This window comes from Paramormyrops kingsleyae, chromosome 2, assembly GCF_048594095.1.
Source record: "Paramormyrops kingsleyae isolate MSU_618 chromosome 2, PKINGS_0.4, whole genome shotgun sequence".
Lineage (NCBI taxonomy): Eukaryota > Metazoa > Chordata > Actinopteri > Osteoglossiformes > Mormyridae > Paramormyrops > Paramormyrops kingsleyae.
The window spans coordinates 18,926,644-18,940,450 of NC_132798.1; positions in this window are offsets into that span (position 1 = coordinate 18,926,644).

Here is a 13,807-nt window from a genome sequence, read left to right on the forward strand (position 1 = left end):
AACAAAGCGGGTCTCATGGTATGGTTCAGCACACATGTATGGACCTACCTCTTCTCTACCGCCCCCACCAGGTGGGGGAACAAAGGAACAGGAGAACGTTCTGCTAGTTCCTCCGCCTGTAGCTCTGTCCTCACAATCCTGGACTCAATCCTGAGGCAGGAAGCGGGAAATGGCAAAAGGGGTGGGCGGGGAGCTGGGGATGTGATGGGGGGGGGGGGGGGGGAGGCATCCAATCACTCGGTACCCGTAAAAATCAGATGAAAGAGCCGACTGCCGGGGAATTCACAACACCACCCCCTCCTCGTTCCATTTCCCCTGCACAGACACTATGCAAATGTCCCCCCGCACATCTGAAACATTCTTTAATTTGACAGATTTCAATACACAGCCAGCCCTGCTCCTTGCCGGAGCAGAAACCATCACTCTGCAGTCGCTCTCTATAAATTTTAAATAAGCCTTTACAAAAACAGACTGCTTCCCGCAAGCTGCATCTCTTATTTCAATATAAGAAATAATACCGCACAGAATTGTTATGGAGACCCTCCCCCCAAATCCTCAGTACCCCCCCCCACCCATGCACACACCTCTCACAAATCTGCATAATTTCCTTAAACATATTCTGATGTATGCGTGTGAATAATAAGGTGGGCTCCGGTGCAGGGGGGGCTTCCTGCCGTTCATTACGGTTTCGTGCAGCCGTGGCCGGCCTCCCTCTGGGCTCCTCGTTAAGGAACTCCAACCCGAATTGAAGGCTCTGTCTCCCCCAGCTGCCCCATGGCCAAACCAGAGCCAACCAGCGTGTGCAGGAGCCACAGGCAGGGGGCGCCAGGGAGATGCTGCCTTTGTGAATGGTGGCACTGTTGGGGGGGGTGAAAAAACATTCTGGGGACAGTCAGTGCAGTTTGTTTCGCCACTGCTGTGACTCCTTTCAAACGCAGTCAGGAGTCCGAGCACTGAGCAAAGAGATTCTCTCTGTCGAGAGGCTTTTGGCAAAGTGGGTCCTGATCAATTTCCATTGTCATTAACACAGCTCCCGTGATTATTTCTGAAAGACATCTTGCTCAGGAAAACCCATCTCCTGATCTTTGTTGTTCCACAGAAAATCACGGGCTATGAGTTCGAACTCGGACGCGCTGCTCTAACAAGCTCATGTCTTGCATGAATAACCTTGACCCAGACTCCTGATTGACGCAATGCCTTGACCAAAATGGGCTCAATTCTCTACCCAGATTTCCCGTCTGACCACAGGGCTCCAAGGCTCGTCTGGCCATGTACCCACCTTGCCTTCTGAACGACCTTTGTGTCTGGTACATGATTGGGCAGACCGGTTGACCCAGGAAGGGGTGGGTCGAACCTCCACCAATTAGGAGCTGAAGAAGAGGAGCGTAGACTCAGTGTCTCCAGGCCAATTGTCATTAGACAAATCTCATTGGTCCAAATCCGGGGTGGGCAACCGGTGACAGGCCTTTGGTACTGCATTATTTTCCTCGGAGCAGAATACAGGAGGCCCCTCTGCTCGCCCCCTGCTGCAGACACTTTCATAAATTGTTGCGAGGGACCTGGTATCCATTTAGAAAAGGGGTCAACTGCAGAACAGCAGCGAACGTGCAGTTTTTCTTTGCGACGGAGACTACACATGTGACATCACATCGTATGCCAACCAAGCGCATAGCAACACATGATCTGCAAATAACTTCTAGTAGATATAAATAATAGCACGCCAGTGACAAGCAGCCAGCCTTGCTCTTGGCTTAACAAAAGACCTTGTGGGTAACCTGGTTAGCTGGTGCCACCCCACCGCTCGCAGTTTGCTGCTCGTCAGCCTTGTGAGTGCAGCTCAATTATGGTGCACACCTCTTCAGCTGCATCAAACGCTAATTATACCATTAATGAGAGATTTCAAATGTCAGAGCCTTGGATAACGGGGTCTTGTGGCGCTTTTCTCTCGCCGCCAAGAAATGAACTGTACCTGAGCCGTACCGTAAACTGGCAGTTTTCCATTGTACATGATTGAAGCCCAACCTAAGCCGTATCTGCGCAGACGTGGCCCCGCTTACTAGCAGGGCCGAAAGCATAACCAAACTGAGCTGGTTGCAGCACCACCATTTGATTGGTCGAAATGCACGGACATAGAGGTGCATAGCAGAATAACAAAACAAGCATCCGGTCTTGGGCTATGTAGGAGCCCAGGAATCGTGGTGCAAGTGTGTGTCTTGGAGTGTGAGTAAAAGCAGAATCCAGCTTTATATGATCAGTAATGTGGCACAGGAGAAATTAATGGATGTTCTCTTCACCCACAAGGTCCACACCTGCATCTTACAGACGGATCTTTAAAAATCATTTTCCATTTATCCCTCATTCCAGCTGAAATAAATAACCTCAGTACTTTTTTCCAGGTTTCACATGCTGCCAAATATTAACAAGACCAAAGTTAACACTGTTGTAGCAAGTATAATATGTTAAGCCTGCAGAAGTCGTCCTCTCTGGTCCAACTCTCTCCAAACAAAACAAGACCAATGAAAGCAGTCACTAAAGAGGAAACCTTTGTACAGAAATCTCCACAAAGACTTCCTATCCATTCCATCTGCCACGCCTGATTCAGCTTCAAGACGCAGGACACACTAAAAGCAACCCCTTTCACATCAGCCAATGCTATCCAGCCATACCCCCAAAGCCTGTCTGTTACTTAAACCAAACCAGTTTGGGCAGTGAGTGGCTCATGCCGTAGCCCCAAGCTATGGAGAGGCACTGCACGACACTGCACTGTGACCCCCAAGCTATGGAGAGCAAGATGGGGTAGGTGAAGAGAAGCATTCCAGTGTGCCAGTACTTATGCAAATGGCAAATAATAATAACAATAATAATAATAATAATAATAGTAATAATGGCTGATTCTGAACACACCTAAGAGATTTCTCAGTTAGCTAGGAAAACATAAGCTATAAGTCATGATTGTCCAATAGGAATGCTCCTCACTCAAACTCTTATTGGACAATCATAACTTGTAGCTTAAGTTAACCCAGCTAACTGAGAAATTCCGTTTTTTTGGAATACTCCCCATCGGTATCCAGGGCTACCAAGCATGAGATCTGATGGATTTCCAGGCCATTGCCAAGGTATAGCAATACCCAAGGGTCAGCAAGAGCACTGGACTGGCCTTGCACTTAGTCTTGTGAGGCCTTGCCGTCCCACTGCCGACAGATGGTGTAAAAACATCATGCTGTCCATTATTGCCCAACATGCTATCGTAGTGCTACAGCTGTGCTGGTCCAGGCGAAATGCTCCACAGCCGCTGTGCCTAGGCTTTGCTCGCTAATGCCCCACAGCCGCTGTGCCTAGGCTCTACTCGCTAATGCCCCACAGCCCCCGTGCCTAGCCTCTGCTCGAAAATGCCCCACAGCTGCTGTGCCTAGGCACTGCTCGCTAATGCCCCACAGCCCCTGTGCCTAGGCTCTGCTCGCTAATGCCCCACAGCCGCTGTGCCTAGGCTCTGCTCGCTAATGCCCCACAGCCCCTGTGTCTAGGCTCTGCTCGCTAATGCCCCACAACCCCTGTGCCTAGGCTCTGCTCGAAAATGCCCCACAGCTGCTGTGCCTAGGGTCTGCTCGCTAATGCCCCACAGCCGCTGTGCCTAGGCTCTGCTCGCTAATGCCCCACAGCCCCTGTGCCTAGGCTCTGCTCGCTAATGCCCCACAACCCCTGTGCCTAGGCTCTGCTCGAAAATGCCCCACAGCCGCTGTGCCTAGGCTCTGCTCGCTAATGCCCCACAGCCCATGTGCCTAGGCTCTGCTCGAAAATGCCCCACAGCCGCTGTGTCTAGGCTCTGCTCGCTAATGCCCCACAGCCCCTGTGCCTAGGCTCTGCTCGCTAATGCCCCACAGCCCCTGTGTGTAGGCCCTGCTCGAAAATGCCCCACAGCCGCTGTGCCTAGGCCCTGCTCGCTAATGCCCCACAGCCCCTGTGCCTAAGCTCTGCTCGCTAATGTCCCACAGCCCCTGTGCCTAGGCTCTGCTTGCTAATGCCCCACAGCCGCTGTGCCTAGGCCCTGCTCGCTAATGCCCCACAGCCCCTGTGCCTAAGCTCTGCTCGCTAATGTCCCACAGCCCCTGTGCCTAGGCTCTGCTCGCTAATGCCCCACAGCCCCTGTGCCTAGGCTCTGCTCGCTAATGCCCCACAGCCCCTGTGCCTAAGCTCTGCTCGCTAATGCCCCACAGCCCCTGTGCCTAGGCTCTGCTCGCTAATGCCCCACAGCCCCTGTGCGTAGGCCCTGCTCGAAAATGCCCCACAGCCGCTGTGCCTAGGCTCTGCTCGCTAATGCCCCACAGCCCCTGTGTCTAGGCTCTGCTCGCTAATGCCCCACAACCCCTGTGCCTAGGCTCTGCTCGAAAATGCCCCACAGCTGCTGTGCCTAGGGTCTGCTCGCTAATGCCCCACAGCCGCTGTGCCTAGGCTCTGCTCGCTAATGCCCCACAGCCCCTGTGCCTAGGCGCTGCTCGCTAATGCCCCACAGCCCCTGTGCGTAGGCTCTGCTCGAAAATGCCCCACAGCCGCTGTGCCTAGGCTCTGCTCGCTAATGCCCCACAGCCCCTGTGCCTAAGCTCTGCTCGCTAATGCCCCACAGCCCCTGTGCCTAGGCTCTGCTCGCTAATGCCCCACAGCCCCTGTGCCTAGGCTCTGCTCGCTAATGCCCCACAGCCCCTGTGCCTAGGCTCTGCTCGCTAATGCCCCACAGCCCCTGTGCCTAGGCTCTGCTCGCTAATGCCCCACAGCCGCTGTGCCTAGGCTCTGCTCGCTAATGCCCCACAGCCCCTGTGCCTAGGCTCTGCTCGCTAATGCCCCACAGCCCCTGTGTGTAGGCCCTGCTCGAAAATGCCCCACAGCCGCTGTGCCTAGGCCCTGCTCGCTAATGCCCCACAGCCCCTGTGCCTAAGCTCTGCTCGCTAATGTCCCACAGCCCCTGTGCCTAGGCTCTGCTTGCTAATGCCCCACAGCCGCTGTGCCTAGGCCCTGCTCGCTAATGCCCCACAGCCCCTGTGCCTAAGCTCTGCTCGCTAATGTCCCACAGCCCCTGTGCCTAGGCTCTGCTCGCTAATGCCCCACAGCCCCTGTGCCTAGGCTCTGCTCGCTAATGCCCCACAGCCCCTGTGCCTAAGCTCTGCTCGCTAATGCCCCACAGCCCCTGTGCCTAGGCTCTGCTCGCTAATGCCCCACAGCCCCTGTGCGTAGGCCCTGCTCGAAAATGCCCCACAGCCGCTGTGCCTAGGCTCTGCTCGCTAATGCCCCACAGCCCCTGTGTCTAGGCTCTGCTCGCTAATGCCCCACAACCCCTGTGCCTAGGCTCTGCTCGAAAATGCCCCACAGCTGCTGTGCCTAGGGTCTGCTCGCTAATGCCCCACAGCCGCTGTGCCTAGGCTCTGCTCGCTAATGCCCCACAGCCCCTGTGCCTAGGCGCTGCTCGCTAATGCCCCACAGCCCCTGTGCGTAGGCTCTGCTCGAAAATGCCCCACAGCCGCTGTGCCTAGGCTCTGCTCGCTAATGCCCCACAGCCCCTGTGCCTAGGCGCTGCTCGCTAATGCCCCACAGCCCCTGTGCGTAGGCTCTGCTCGAAAATGCCCCACAGCCGCTGTGCCTAGGCTCTGCTCGCTAATGCCCCACAGCCCCTGTGCCTAAGCTCTGCTCGCTAATGCCCCACAGCCCCTGTGCCTAGGCTCTGCTCGCTAATGCCCCACAGCCCCTGTGCCTAGGCTCTGCTCGCTAATGCCCCACAGCCCCTGTGCCTAGGCTCTGCTCGCTAATGCCCCACAGCCCCTGTGCCTAGGCTCTGCTCGCTAATGCCCCACAGCCGCTGTGCCTGTGTTCGTTCTCAGAGACGGTACAAAGACCAGTGAAACTTACACCTGTCCAGGCAGCCGTGACTTTTGTACAAAGAAAAAAAGCTAATGACATAACACTAAGTCAAATGCTAAGATATGAATGTATTTTTAGAGCCTAAACTTGGTGTGTACTGGTATTCCTTCCAACTTCAAACTTCAATAATTAAGCAGGCTGAGCTGGTTGTTGAGTTTCAAAAGTCTTTTGAAATATCTTGACATTTCTGAATTGTTTTCACGATGTTTTGAAGGTGTGTGTATTCATTTTTCCTCTTCTAAAATAATGGTATTAATAACAGCAACTGCCCTAAAAGTAACAATAATAACACAAAAAATATTTATATTGCTTAATAGTGCATAACTCCTGCATAATTATTTGACTAAATTATAATTCTGTTTGGGTGAGCATTAATTTGTCCAGCTCAGGTAGCATAAAGATCATTTGCTGAAACATTCTAACACTGTTCTTATACGATCTGTATCTTGTTGGCAGCTGACAGATGCACACTCAGTCTATGATTATTTTAAAGCTTTTCTAAAGTTTTTCAGGTCTCATGATCAGAATCTTGACTGGAACCAAAACAGGCAAATACTGTTGATACTCCAGAACCTGGCTTCAAAACCTGACTGTGTCCTATGCACTTTGACTGTCATTATTGTCCACCAGGTCATATTTCCACCCAAGAGTCTCTACATGCTGGTGGTCATGTGGCTTCCCTTGGTGCATGTCAGTGACATCACTACTTTTCATCACTTCCTCAATTCAAGCACAGACTATAATAATAGATGGATGACACTAATGTAGTCCTCCTGTCGCCCACCGCTCGAGCATAAACGCAATGCCAACGCAGGACTTCAAGGTTCACGCCTTCCAAAGGTCGACGCCCCCAGTCTTCCCACTCCTCATCTACATGGGTGGTCAGCTGACCTGTGGTTAAAGGTAGAACATTTACGAAGCAGGGACCCCACTGTCTGCGTCACTCAAATCTCAAAGAATCGTGTCAAACCAGCCAATAATTAGCAGTCAAGGCTTGTTTTGTCTTCATCGCCACACATACCCAACACCCCCCGCTCACCCAGGCACGTTCTGAAACCGCGCCTACGGGGGCTGGATAAAAATATGTAATGAGATCCATCCCTGCTACACGGTATGAAAACATATGCACATAGTGAAGTCATCTCCATCCTGGTGTCTTGATAAGATCTTCAGACAAGTGTATTTTTTCATTTTTTTAAAAAAAAAAAAAAAAACAGAGCAGTTCCTGGTCTTAATTCATAGATCTTTTATAGACAGTTATACGAGCCTTGCTGCTTTCATAAGTCCAAATTCCGCTCTGCCTCAGTTCCGCCTGCCCCACAAGGTTGCTCCCCTCTGCCACTTGGCAAAGGTAATATGCAGACAAATTAATTTTGTACGAGGCTTTTAACAAGACTTATGTTGGTCAGTTTCAGATTTTATCTTCATGGGTATTTTACTGAAGCAATTCAAATGAGTATTTTGCTCACTTAAAAACGTTTCCAGTGACTATGTCAGCCAATAGCCACTGACCATTATGAGCAGTTGTTTTCTTTGCTCTATGGGCATCAATACAAAATTTAACCCATTTTTCTGCTCTTGTTGAATCTCACATGAATTTGTCACATTTACCTGCATGTAACACTCAGCCAATTCTACAAAACAGTGTATTTAAATTATTTTGTCACGTATTTAACCAAGGAATCATTATTATTAAGCTAGCAGTGTAATGTAAAATGTTCTTGTGCTAGCTGTTATCATGTGTACTGTACAGAGATGATACGTATGACAATTTTCGCTCATGTTTGCCAGGGGCATGACTATGCAGTATGTACAAATGCCCAGGCCAGGATGGCATCCTGGTAACGGCACTAACTTTTGTATTGACCCTTCAGAAAGCTGGGACAGCCCCCCCCCCCCCCACTGAGTAACTACTCACTAAGGCGTCAGCCAGGTGTCCTTAAACAATTTTGCCTGGCACTTTAGACCCACTGAAAAGTCGATTTTGCGCTTCTCAGATGCAACTTCAAGCGGCGGAGCTGGGGGGCAGCACTGAGCAGCCAGGCAGCATCCAGCTAACTCACACGGGTAGGAAAAAAATTAATCAGGCCGTGTTGCAAACCATGGAGTTGCAAGCAACATTTAAGTGATCTATTACGTGATGGGCTGTACCGCTCTACAACTCAAATCTGAATTATGCTTTAATTAATGCAAGTAATTAGGATTAGTGGCCATGAATGCTGCTTAGCTGTTAGATTTGGCTGAAGCACATTTCAGAAACCAAACACAAAAGCAATCTGTGGGTAAAAGACAGGCACAGAAATTGCATCAGTTGCCAGACTGTTATATGATCAAAGCTAAATTAACCTACTTGCAATTTAAAAAATTGAAGTTTGTCCGAGGAACCACATTCTAAGGCAGTCTGGAAATGCCTAAGATGCGATGTTTATGTGCCAACCGGTCAGAATCAGACCTGTGACAGGAGAGCAGGCAGGCTTGTGCCCTTGAGCAAAGTAATTAACCTGAATTGCCTCATTAAATGGGTGGAGGTGTGAAAGAGAAGTGAGCTCCACCACTGGCTCTGTCTGAAAGGGATTATTAAGCCAACAACTATTATAAGGAACTAATGGGGCCTAAAGAATATAGCAACGCTGGCACCTGTGTCTTATATGTACAGCACAGGCTTACATATATGTAACTAGCAAAGGCTGATTTACGTGTAGCTAGCACAGGCTGACTTACATGTAGCTAGCACAGGCTGATTTGCATGTAGCTAGCACAGGCTGACTTACGTGTAGCTAGCACAGGCTGACTTACATGTAGCTAGCACCGGCTGATTTGCATGTAGCTAGCACAGGCTAACTTACATGTACCTAGCACAGGCTGACTTACATGTAGCTAGCACAGGCTGATTTGCATGTAGCTAGCACAGGCTGACTTACATGTAGCCAGCACAGGCTGATTTGCATGTAGCTAGCACAGGCTGACTTACATGTAACTAGCACAGGCTGACTTACATGTAGCTAGCACAGGCTGACTTACATGTAACTAGCACAGTCTGATTTGCATGTAGCTGGCACAGGCTGACTTGTGTAACTAGTACAGGCTGACTTGTGTAGCTAGTAGAGGCTGACTTGTGTAGCTAGTACAGGCTGACTTGTGTAGCTAGTAGAGGCTGACTTGTGTAGCTAGTACAGGTTGACTTACATGTAGCTGGCACAGGCTGACTTGTGTAGCTAGTACAGGCTGACTTGTGTAGCTAGTACAGGCTGACTTATTTTCAATGCAGCCGTTGAAATGTTTCAGCTCTCTGGCTGGTAATCAGGAAGTGACTCACAAAACAAGTCTGTGATATGGTCTGTGGACAGAAAAGAGTCTGACTTTATTTGCGGCTGCAGCAGTATACGGCACAATCCATTGTTCTTTTATGCTGTTTTCACATTCTCAAACGCAAATGCTATCAAGAAAAAAAATGTACAAAAGACATGAAAGCTTTAAACATCACCCATCCATTCATCCATCACTCCATCACTCCATCACTCCATCTTCCAACCACATCTCCAGTGCATGATTTGTGGGGCAGTTTTTAAAAATTACAAATAAATTGCAATTAAAGATTAATATGAAATGTAGCATATTAAAGACTTACTCCGGTTGGGATTCAGAACAGACCCACATGAAATGGGGATGGTAGCATATTATGTGGGTTATGGGGTTAAACAAACTGGGGGAGAGGGAAAAAACAGAAGTCAGCTTCTACACAACGGGGAATATGAAGGGAAAGGTCTGGGTAACCTGGGTAGAATGTGCATGAGTGTGAGCCCTCAAGACAAAACCACAGCGTTTTTAACACTCTCTGTGATTAGGCACAGCTGACTAACAGGGCTTGTCACCTGACTTTGTACAGACGTCCGTGGCCCCTCCCAAAAAACATACAATACTTCTAATAGTGTGGTTGTGGGTACGACCAAAAGACCCTGAGTATCTGACTTGGACCAGCAGCAAGCCTAGGTGGTTATGACCACCGACAAAGCGGCGCGTGGAACCATTCAAATATTAAGATCAGCCACAGAAGCTATCAGCTACTGGTGGTTAGAGCAGGTGTGGCATGATTTTCTCATATTCCTTCTGGTTTGGAGCCTAGCAGACTGTTTAATAAGCTGTGCTAATGCTTGCTGACTTAGACGGGACCTTGAAGCATTGCAGTGGGTGATCCAGAGCATATGAAATTGTGCACCGTGCTTTTATTGCAAAATTTTCCATTGTTATATTTTTTGTTTAAAGCACTCGATGTAACTACACTATGCTTAAAACTACACTATGTAACTACACTATGATTAAAAATTGAACATTTTTCTGCTGTTCTTTGTGTCCCTTCCGTCTCTCTGTCTCTCTCTCTCTCTCTCTCTCTCTCTCTCTCTCCTTGTGTCACCTTCCCTGGGTATCTTTCACTCCCTGGCTTTCCCTCCCCACCCCCTCACACTCAGCTGCTGTCAGCAAGAGCAGAAAGCTGGGAGGCCCGTGGGAATGTTGCCGTGGCAACGCCCGCCACTCAATCCCATCTCGGATGTAAATGACCTCAAATTTTATTAGCGCACAATTTCCTTGAGATCCCTACAGCTCTGTCTCCTTTTCAGAGCATCTCCAGCGATTGCTGCAATAGCACCGAGTTTCTGGGATTTGTTTTTATTTTCAAAAGAAAACCGTAGCGCGCCAGACAATATTTGCATCCTTATGCATATTCATTATTTTTTTCGTTGAAAGAAAATTTTAAAAAGATGCCACCTTCATATGACCACCATCTCATTGATGTAGCAGAACTCCTGTGTATAAAAACCCGCTTAATGATAAATTCACAGAAACAACGTAACACATATGGAAGAGTGCATGAGTGTAAACGTCGGATGGGATGCCACACGTCATCCGTATCAGAGAATAGAATAATAATTATCCCCCTCAGCTCCCCATGAGCGTATCAGAGCCATTGTCAGCTCATATTTAGTATATTTAGTGTAACGAATTGCAAGGAAAGTTTTCAGGTCGCTGTAACACAACCAATTAAAATGTAGCTATGTTTTGTTTGGGAAGCAAACAGCCCCAAAAATCTTTTTCATTGTAGTGTCACAGCTGTTCACAGCGCCCCCACCTCCAGCCTCAGTTTCCAGGTTTGCAGTGTCCTCCTGCGGACTCCAAGATGAAGGTATTTTGCCTTTGATTTCACAGTTCTCCCTCTTATAGACACAAACATCCCAGAAAAATGTGTATTGAACCAAATGCTTTGCTCTCCTTTAATTATAGAATGTAAAGCATTATACAGGAGGCTTGATGAAAAGGGATACATGAGAGATGTTCACCTGAAGCGCACTGTGAGTTGTCATATTTCTACTGTGTGGAGTAATAAATGGAATCAGTCAGGAAAAGCTACATCAAACATACTCCCAGGAACAGGGGCGGTGGGTCGGAAATGGCAGGAAGTCCCAGTGAACATCAGGAAGTAACATGGGAAACAGGAAGTATGGTTTGTGCCGAGAATCCGAATTGTCACACTGGCCATCTGTGAAAACCACCCCAGAAAATGCGAGCTGGTTTGTGTAGCCGCACGTGGGGCATGGAGCTGGACCACTGCTGCTCTGTGATGATGTCAACTTGGTATCAAAAGGATTGGGCCAGAACTGAGAGAATGACACTCCTCCTTCGCATGCCATGTCACTCAGGAAGGTGTCAAGATGAAGAGAAGATGGCTCACAGCTGACTTCTGGGAAGTGGAGGGCAGAGCCTCGGGGAAGACCTACCAGAAATGGGCATTTGAAATAACATAAGAAAGGTGTGATTAGTAATAGCTTTTAAAGCAGTTTTTGGTACACCCCCTCATTTGAGGGCTCCACCCAGGCTTCAAATTAACCTTTGACCTTCCGTTCCTCAGAACCTCAAGGGTATCGGATTTTAAAGGCACCTCAGACATGAAAGACTGTAAATCCACTGCTCTGTGCCGTCAGCCCCGAAGAAAAGGGACGCTTTCTTGCTTTTGTGCTGCTACCGGGAACCAGATATGCTCCAAAAAGCCACTTCAGATCCACTTATGGGACGGCCAGCTGCCACCGGTTTCTCAGCCTTAAAGCCCACATGCTCTGCTTCCTTCGAAATTTGGTTAACGCCCCATATGCTGAGGCTGTGAAAATGGGAGTTACCAGCGGGGACGTCAGTGTCACGTGCTGGAAATTTGGGCTGAGCGGGCTCCTGCTGAAATTCCACAAATAATCACAAATACAATCCGTCCACCTGTTACAGACTCTGTGGTTGGGATCACACAGGACAATAAAAATGACAATTTTTTTAGAGCTTTATTTAAAAGCATTTTTAACACGTATTGTAACAAGTTTACAACCCACCAGCAACCACCCGTTTCTTTACCTTCACAAAGAAGTGCACCAGCAGATGTTTGAAGTTTTCATCTATGCAGGTGTTTTTTATATATAAATTAAAGACCAAGAATGTACTATGGTGTACAACTAACAAGGCGCAGAGGCCTTACAAGCTGCTTTTCCATGAGCAGCCAGAATCAGACCCAGGCCAAACCGGGCTGTTCATTCTGAGAAGGTGAAGACACCAGCAATGGCTAATTAGCATGAAAATCATATTAAAACTGTTATGAAGCTTATGGTGACTTGGGTTTTTTTTTCCACCACAAGTGCCATACTTTTGGTTTGGTATTTTTGGTACTTTCCCTTTTCCAATCCAATACCAGTACCAAAATTTTGAGTACCGAAAGTGCCAAACCAGCTGGGGTACTTCTATGGTACTTCTGTACTTTGGGGCGGGACACCAAACACTTTCTTTGTCGATTGGTTATGCAAATAGCCTGCCGCTGAAACACAATACAAACGTCCTCTTGAAAAAGGTTACGATCTCAGAAAACAACAATAAATGTAGTAAAAAAAATGTGATCTGGTCAGAAGAACAGATACAACAAAATGATCAGGATGACATAACAAGAAATGTATTTTGTTTAATAATATATTAGGACAGCACCCATATAGCGTGCTGTCCTAGAGATGTGATTTTGCTCTAAATATAGCAATGCGATTTTGTTGTAAAAAACATTGCGGTATTTATAAAGCAAGGATGAAAATGATTATGATTGTCTCAGAGAACGCATGCAGAGCTAATGCAGAAGCAGAGGAGGTTAACTTTAAACATATATTACATAATCTAAAAAAGGAATAATAATTAAAAATGCAAAGCTAGCTAAGGTGTTTTTCCCTATGACAGAGTAGAAATGTTTTATCGAAACTTTAACGCCCTTTGCTATAATATCTCTGCAGAATTGAAAGTAAGAAAAAGCCTGATCTTAATATAGCTAAATAATATAGCTTATATAGCTAACATAGCTAATATAAGCTAATATAGCTTAATACAGCTATGTATTAGCGATGTAAAATATTGCATGTGCATAACTTGCGATGTTGGTATTAATATATACCAGCTCTAATAATATAGTACAGCCATTTTCAGTAGAAAATACTCCGCATCACGTTGTGATGTCATTCGGCACCGGTACCAGTTTTTAAAGCAGTGGAAAACCATCACCTTGAAGTACTGTGCTTTGGTTCTCTACGTACAAAGAGTTAGGTACCTGGTGCAGTGGAAAAGTGCCCTTAGGGGTAGCACTTTCACCTTACACCTCCAGTGTGTGTCTGTGCGTGCGTTTCCTGAGATGGAGCATACCAGGGGTGTACCCATGTGCCCTACCCAGTATGGGACAGGCTCCAAGCCCTCGTGTGACCCTACTTAGGAAGACTGATGGATTAAAATTAGACATATACTTAAATGAATCATACCTTGTAAACACCTCTACCATGTTCAAGTTCTGCAAAACCATGGACTCAGAGCAGGTCATGTTGGTACTGTGCTAAATAAGGCA